The sequence below is a fragment of the Miscanthus floridulus genome, chromosome 1, assembly GCF_019320115.1.
Source record: "Miscanthus floridulus cultivar M001 chromosome 1, ASM1932011v1, whole genome shotgun sequence".
Classification (NCBI taxonomy): Eukaryota; Viridiplantae; Streptophyta; class Magnoliopsida; order Poales; family Poaceae; genus Miscanthus; species Miscanthus floridulus.
Window position 1 is genome coordinate 168,898,926 of NC_089580.1, and position 9,175 is coordinate 168,908,100.

The window sequence follows — 9,175 nt, forward strand, 5'->3', positions numbered from 1 at the left end:
CAATACAGGCAATTTGTTATTTTTATAGATCTTAAACTATCAAGCCTAATATACTGAACTTTTTACCAGACATCACTAATCACATCAGTAACACTCCATAAAAATTTCACATTTATTTGAGTAAAATAACTGCAGTTATAAAAAGAACAAGACATGACTAGCATTGAGAACCTAACTGCTTAAATCTATTTTTACAGCTAAACCTTTAAACTAAAGCATGTAATATTATTGATCTAGTACATAGATAATTTCACAAGGATTCCAAAAAGTCCTCATTTTCTATTTTATGATTTTTGTACGAATTACTATGAATTATCAAAGTGGAGCATTCAAATCTGCAAAAATCAGAAAGAAAAGGAATCTAAATCTTGCATCGAGGACCCTGAAGTTTCCACAAATAAAACCCGAATGAACAGATCCTTTACTACACTATTCATCAGAGTCACTGTCTGTTCACTTAACCCCCTGGAAAAGCTCCTATTCATGCGCGGGGTCCTCTTTCTTCTTCCTCAGGACGGCAGCAGGGAGTGGCCGGCCGCCTCGTGGCTCCGGTGGCCATGGTCGTCGCCGGTGGCGGTGAAGTGGCGGGGAGGGTACCTGGGCCTGCGCGCACATGCCGGTGGCCTCGGCTCAGCCCGAGGTGGAGCGTGGATGGCTGGCCACGTGCGCATGCGGCTCGGCTACGCATAGACTGACGGCGGCGGCGCTGTGGGGCACGACGGCGACGAGTGGCTTCAGGCGAGGGGTGCGGGAGTTGCGGCGCGAGGTGAGGGAGGTGGTGGTGCAGTCAATTTGGGTGGAGGGAGGCTGGAGACGAAGAAACAACGGCGGCCAAATCTCGAGCTCGCGGCGGCAACCATGGCGGCCGCGTTCCGGAGCGCGCGCAGCACCAGAGAGCGAGGGAAGGAGAGTGGGGAGGCGAGTGAGTGCTCGGGCAGCTCGGGCGTTCGCATTTGGAGGCGCAGGGGCAGGGCAGCGCGTGGCGCGGAGGCAGGACGCGCGGCGGCAATGGAGTGCGCGCTCTGTTGCATGGCTGCCACGGAGACAAAACAACGAACACGTGGCATGCGTCTCTATGCCCGACTTGGGGTCCGTTTTTGGGCCATCTCTGCTCCGAATTGGGCTATGGGCCTTGAAGCAAAATTATTCTCCTTCTGATGCTCTACAAACTTGATTCAGGGTGCTTGACCATTAGGCTGTTGGATTAGCAGATAATTAGTACTAAACTTGGTAGTGTCAGTGATTTGACAGCGACAAGCAAACATCCAAAATTGATGGTCGAAATGAAATGCAACTGGTGCCATCTTCTTGTATGTTCTTCCCCATCATGTAAGCTCCAACTTTTACATTTGGATCAATTCAAGTTGCTTAGCAAAATTTGGAGAACGCGGAATGCCAACAGCGATGACAATGGATTCCAGACTTAGAAAATTTTCTAAGTACTGAAAACAGCTATCAATTCAAAGTTCGAGCCTCGATTTGACTTAGTTCCAAGTTGATCTGGCTCTGGGTCCAAAAACAAAGTTTGTTCTACTCCACTCAAACTTCAACTTTTATTAAAGGCCCAACTTCATAACAGGTGCAAAAGCTATAGTTCTACTTTGATCAAAGAAGGACCATGATAAAGCTTAAATTATCCGTTGTGACCCATTGTGGCATTTTCTTGGCATTTGCTCAACATGAACCTTTCATGACTTTTGTTGTAGAGTTAATCTAGAGTCATTTGGGCAAGGTTGCAAGGTTTGGTTGATGATCGAGAATCCCCTTTACTTTATAAATAATTCAAGCAACGACATAACTCGTCATTTCATGTGACTTCTTGATTCCAAACTTCACGAAACTTTTCCATGGATCAATATAGGTGGTTATTGATGTGAGAAACACGAAGATATTCCAATAACACCACCCAAGCATATATCTTGAAAAGGGGTCTATAGGCGAGCAAAGGTGAAATCTCCAAGTTTAGGTTGGGGCTCGTTTCTATAGGTTTGACCTTGACATCTTCATCATCACTTAATATACCATGTTTTAGCTCAAACCCATTGCTTAACTGGTGGCAAACACCTGGGGTGTTACATGCTCTTTTTCCATCTTGAGCTTTTTGTTCTCTTCTTTGAGCTTCTCATTCTCAAGGATTAACTCTTTGTCATGATCAAGAGTTTCTAGCACAATGGTGTTGTGGCTTTTCATCTCTTCAAGATCTTTCATGAGCTTCTCATTATCACTCTTAATCTTGACACACTCATTATAATCATTGCGCTCAACCACTTGCTTGCCTTTGCTACTAGATCCATGCTCAATGCTTTCATCAATTAAATCATCACATGAAGTAGCTATATCAAACTTGACAACATGGTTAGTAGCATCATGTGGCTCATTTGGTAAAAATTCTTGAGCAATAACAAGAGTATCATGATTAATCTTAAGAGTAGTGTATTCATCTTTTAGCTTGTTGTGGCTAGTGATGAGTTCATTATGCACCCACTCAAGTTTATCATGTTTATCTTTAAGCTCTTTCTTGGAGGATTTGAGCTCCTTGAGTTTGAATGATATAGCATCATTAGTTTCTCGAAGCTCATCATTAGCCTTTTCTAATGTATCACACTTAGCTAAGAGTGAATCATTTTTAGCATCAAGCTTTTCATTTGTAGCTCTACTCTTTCTAATGATCTTAGTGTATTTTCTTAATATTTTGACAAGATCATCATATGTGGGTGAGTCATCATCATCGCTATCGCTATCATCATCACTAGCATGTTCATCATTACTACTATCATCACTCTTAGTTACCTTGCGTTCACCTTTGGCCATAAGGTATAGGTGTGTAGAGGATGATGGTGATGGTGGCGGTGAAGATGCAAGATCAATAGCAATGGTGGCCACCTTTTCATCGTCACTATCTTCATCGGATGATCCACTTGATGAATCTATGTCCGTGAGCCAATCACCGACAATGTAGGCCTTTCCACTCTTCTTCTTCTTGTGGAAGTCCCTCTTCTTGCCATCTCTCTTCTTGTATGGCTTGTTCTTTTTCTTCTCATCTTCATCTTCATTGCTTGAGTCATCTTTCTTGCCCTTATTCTTGTTCTTAAACTTATATTTCTTGGGCTTTGTGCATTGATGAGCAAGATGGCCAAGTTTGCCACAATTGTAGCAATCCATCTCGGAGATTGACTTTCTTCTTGAGCTAGTGAAGAACTTCTTCTTCTTGCCATAAAACTTGATGCCACTCTTGTTTAGTTTCTTTAGCATCTTGGCGGTCTTCTTCACCATGAGAGCAAGACTTTCTTCATCATCTTCTTCATCACTTGAGCTCTCATACTCAAGCCTTGCTTTGCCCTTATCTTGACTCGCTTTGAATGCTAAGTCCTTCTCTTTCTTCTTTGTAGAGGATGAGCCATCTTGTGGGGTGATGTGCATGTACATCTCATGAGCATTGATCTTTCCCAAGATTTGTGTCGGTGTAGCGGTGGAAAGATCACTCTGGTGTAGCACGGTCACAATATGGCCATATTTGTCAATGGGGATGACACTTAAGATCTTTCTCACAACGTTGGATGGCGACATTTGAGTAAGTCCAAGCCCATTGACTTCCTCTACAAGAACATTCAAACGAGAATACATCTCATTAGCACATTCTTTGGGAAGCATCTCAAATGAATTTAGCTTTTTAATCATAAGATGATAGCGTTCCTCACGCTCACTCTTAGTTCCCTCATGGAGCGGACAAACGTCCGACCATAGTGCATGGGTGTCTTTGTGGTTCCTTACGTGGTTGAACATATCTTTGCAAAGACCTCTAAAGATGGTGTTGTGAGCCTTTGCATTCCATTTTTCATAGTTCACTTTATCGCCTTGAAGTTGTGTGGGATTCTTAGGTGTTGGGAACCCTTGAGAGGCGACTCTAAGTATTCCAACATCTAGAGCTTCTAGGTATGCCTCCATGCGAATTTTCCAATATAGAAAATCATCCCCCTCGAAGATAGGAGGAGGTCCATCCCTGTGAGACATCTTACTCTAAGCGGTTAAGCTTAAAAACGTGAGCACGAGGCTCTGATACTAATTGAAAGGATCAAGATGCCTAAGAGGGGGGGTGAATTGGGCTAATTCTAAATTTTCTTGCAATAATCAAATCCTATGGATAGCCCAATTAACCCCTTGTGCCTAGAAAAGTGTTTCTATCAAATTAATGCACAAAAGACTTGCAACCTATGTTCCAAACTTACTCTAGCATGGCAATTCTATGAATGTAAAGACAAGTATTAAATTGCTCAAAGTAAATACTTAAAGTAAATGCTCAAAGTAAATGGAGAGAGGAACGCGGCGATGTTTTGCTGAGGTATCGAAGAGTCACCACTTCCCACTAGTCCTCATTGGAGCACCTGCGCAAGGGTGTAGCTCCCCCTTGATCCGTGCAAGGATCAAGTGCTCTCTATGGGTTGATTCTTCGACACTCCATCGCGGCGAATCACCCAAAGCCGCTTATAACTTGAGTTGGGTCACCCACAAGCTCCGCCAGGTGAACACCAAGCTTCCAATCACCACCAAGCCGTCTAGGTGATGGTGATCACCAAGAGTAACAAGCATGAACTCTCACTTGACCATGCGAAGCCTAATGAGAAGATGGATGCACACTTGTCTACTCTTGATTCACTAATGAGGTTTCACTCTTGGATTCTCAAATCACTAACACCTCACTAGGACCTTGCTCTTCTTGGCACTCACAAACATGTTTCTCAGCTGTTGGAATGAGCAAAAGTAACTCCACACATGAGTGGAGCTTCTATTTATAAGGCAGCCTGAAAAATGAACCGTTATGAGCTTCTACGGGGTGACCGGACGCTCCGGTCGTGTTGACCGGATGCTCCGGTCAGTTCAACCCACGAACCAGTAAAAATGTATTAACCGAACGCTGGTAGGGTCCGGTCAGCACTGACCGGACATGTCTGGTCGCATGAAACCCTTACTGGACCCTTACTGGACTCGACCGGACGCTGAACCCTCAGGGTCCGGTCAGCACTGACCGGACGCGTCCGGTCACAGATTCCCTTCTCTAGAACCTTACTGGAGTCGACCGGACGCTGTCTTTCAGTGTTCGGTCACATGACCCCTTCAGCGTCTGGTCGCACCGAACGCAGACAGCTGATCAAATGAACTGACCGAACCCTGCGGCCAGCGTCCGGTCAGCATTTGACCCTCCATTCACTTCCAACTCTCGATCATATGTGAGTAAAGTTTGCTCCAAAGGATCTTAGGCATTCATAGGAGCTACCTAGAGCTAGTTTCAACAAGTGTGCACCACACCTAACTCACTAGGCTTAACTAGGTCAAGCTACCCGTTCATACCCCCCTTAATAGTACGGCTAAAGGAAAAACAAAGTCCTAAACTACTCTAAGTGTCTCTCCAACTCCAATCGACACTTAGAACTAGTCATCCTTAACCTTGTCGTCCATCCTTTGAAAACCAAAATGATTTCCATCATAGGGGCATGACAACTTTGATTGCCCGATTGATGTCCATTACCATGACCTAACTTAATTGCATCTACAAAACACACATTAGTCATAGTAATCTTGTATTGCCATTAATCACCGAAACCCAACTTGGGGCCTAGATGCTTTCACTTGTTTCTAAAGACCCATTTGGTTCCAATCACATTGTGTCCCTTTGGTCTTTCTACCAACTCCCATACTTGATTTCTTGTGAAGTTATTCAATTCTTCATGCATAGCATTCACCCAATCAACATCCATTAAAGCTTCATCTATCTTCTTTGGTTCAATGGATGACACAAATAAGAAGTGTTCACAAAATGATGCCAATCTTGATCTTGTTTGTACACCTCAAGAAATATCACCAATGATAGTGTCTAATGGATGATCTCTTGCAATATTGGTTGGTTGGAGGATAGGGACTTGATTGCTTGCACTTGCATGATTATTGGGTTGAGATGATGTACTAGCCACTTGATCTTGATCAATGTCATGAGAGTCTCTTGTATTAGCTTGATTTGTATCATCTTGCACATTTGAGTTGGAGAGCACTTGCACTTGATCATCTTCATCATTAATCACTTGCCTAGGCCTCAATTCACCAATATCCATATTCTTCATGGTATTTAAAAGTTGAATGCCTCTAACATCTTCCAAGTTCTCATTCTCTTTTTATGAACCCTTGGTTTCATCAAATTCAACATCATGAACTTCCTCAAGAGTACCACTATCCAAATTCCAAACTCTATATGCTTTGCTTGTAGTGGAATAACCAAGTAGGAATCCTTCATCATATTTCTTGTCAAAATTGCCCAATCTTGTGCCTTTCTTCAAGATATAGCATTTGCATCCAAAGACCCAAAAATATGTAATGTTGGGCTTTCTACCATTCAAGAGCTCATATGGTGTCTTCTCTTTCAATCGGTGACAATAGAGGCGGTTGCTACAATAGCAAGCCATGTTGATAGCTTCGACCCAAAAGGATTGACTCACATTGTACTCACTAAGCATAGACCTTGCCATATCAATGAGTGTTCTATTCTTCCTCTCAACAAGACCATTTGATTGGGGTGTGTACTTGGCCGAGAATTAATGTCTAATTCCAAATTCATCATATAACTCATCAATTCTAGTGTTCTTGAACTCACTACCATTGTCACTTCTAACTCTCTTTATGGTTGTTTCAAACTCATTGTGAATGCCTTTGACAAATGATTTGAATGTTGCAAATACATCACTTTTATCCACTAGAAAGAATACCCATGTGTATCTAGTGTAGTCATCCACTATCACAAATCCATATTTGTTTCCATCGATACTAGTGTATTGTGTTGGCCCAAACAAATCCATGTGTAATAACTCAAATGCTTTACTAGTGCTCATCATGCTTTTCTTAGGATGGGTGTTTCCAACTTGTTTGCTGGCTTGACAAGAGCTACAAAGCTTATCCTTTTCAAACACAACATCTTTCAAGCCTTTAACTAAGTCATGCTTAATCAATCTATTCAATTGTTTCATTCCAATATGACCAAGCCTTCTATGCCACAATCAACCTATGCTAGACTTAGTGAACAAGCATGTAGATAATCTAGCTTCACTAGCATTGAAATCAACAAGTATAGATTCTCATATCTAAAGCCTTTGAAGATCAAGTTAGAGCCATCTACACTTATGATCTCTACATCATCTACTCCAAATATGCATTTGAATCCAAGATCACATAATTAAGCTATGGATAGCAAGTTGAAATTCAAGCTCTCTACTAGCAACACAATGGATATGCTCATGTCATTGGATATTGCAATCTTACCAAGCCCTTTGACCTTGCCTTTGCCATTGTCACCAAATGTGACACTATCATAGACATCATTGCCATTGGTGTTGATTGAGTTGAACATTCTTGCATCACCGGTCATGTGTTGAGTGCACCCACTATCAAGAACCCAATGCCTTCCTCTGGCTTTGTAATTGACCTACAAAAGAAGATCAATTCTTTTTAGGTACACAAACTTGCTTGGGTCATTGAAGGTTAGTAACCAAGCTCTTTGGCACCCAAATGACTTTCTTATTTGAGCTCATCCATGGTTTGCCAATGAACTTAGCCTTTACACCATTTGTACCCTTAACAAGCATATAGGAAGAATTAAGCTTGATAGAGGACACATTAGCATTTTTGCTTTTGTTGGTGCATTCTTGCTCTTTGTGACCAACTTGCTTGCAACTAGTGTAAAACTGACCATTGTTCTTCACAAAACTAGTCTTGTGAGAAGCAAAGGCCACCTTGCCTTTCTTGGGGGTATAGCCCAATCCCTCTTTGACTACCCAAGCACATAAGCAAGCGGTCCTCACCACCATAAGCCTTAGCTAAGGTGTGAGTGAGCTTAGTGACCTCTTTCTTAAGGTTCTTATTCTCAACCACTAGTGAGGTGTCATAAGTGAGACCATCACTACAAGATGAGGTAGAAGTGGAAGTGCTATAAGAAGGGTTAGTAGGAGCAACAATGATTGGCATAGATAGTGATTCATCTATTATATCACAAGTTAAACCTACATTGCAAGTTTCAACATGCTTCCTTTTATTTTGCTCATCAAGCAAAGTGCAATGAGCCTTTTCAAGCTTTTTGTGAGCTTTGCCAAGCTTCTCATTGGCTTCCTCTAGCCTCTCATGAGATGCATTTAGCTCATCAAAGGCTTGCTTAAGGGCTTTTAGTTCCTTATGTAAGCTTTTGCATTCCCTTCTCTTGATATCAAAGTGTTCTCTAGTATCTTCTAGCATGTCAATTAATTCATCTTTAGTAGGTTCATCATCATCACTATCACTATCATTTTCATTTTCATGTTCATTATCATCAACATGTTCTTCGTCACTTTCATCATCACAAGATTATACCTTAGTGGCCTTAGCCATGAAACATGATGAAGATTCAAAGAGAGAAGGCTTTTCATTGATGGTAATGCTTGCAAGAACCTTCTTCTTAGTGGTCTTGTGATCATCACTATTATCATCATCATCACTTGAGGAGTCATCACTATCCCAAGTGACTACATATGAACCACCCTTCTTCTTCTTGAAGGCCATCTTGTCCTTCTTCTCTTTCTTTTCCTTCTTGTCCTTCTTCTTATTCTTCTTGTTGTCATCATCATTGTCACTATTGTATGGGCATTGAGCAACAAGATGATCTTTGCTTCCACACTTGAAGCACCTTCTTAACTCTTCTTTGTTCTTGGATGAAGACTTCTTTCTTCTAGCACGGTAGCCCTTCTTCACCGTGAACTTGCCAAATCTCTTGACAAATAGAGCCATCTTCTTATCATCATCATCATCCCAAGATTCATCTTCTTCACTTGAAGTTTCTTGCTTTGCTTTGCCCTTGGATGATGTGGCTTTGAATGCCACACTTTTCTTCTTCTCATCCTTCTTCTCCTTCTTTTCTTCCTTCTCATCATCATCTCTATAAGTATCATCGGTCATTATATCTCCCAACACTTGGTTTGGTGTCATGGTGTCCAAACCACTCCTCACTAGAATAGTGACTAATGTATCAAATCTTGAGGGTAAGCATCTCAAGAACTTGTGGGAGAAGTCCTTGTCTTTCACCTCTTCTCCGAGTGCTTTGAGATCATTGATAAGCACTTGAAGCCTATGAAACATCTCCGGCACACTCTCATTTTCCTTCATCTTG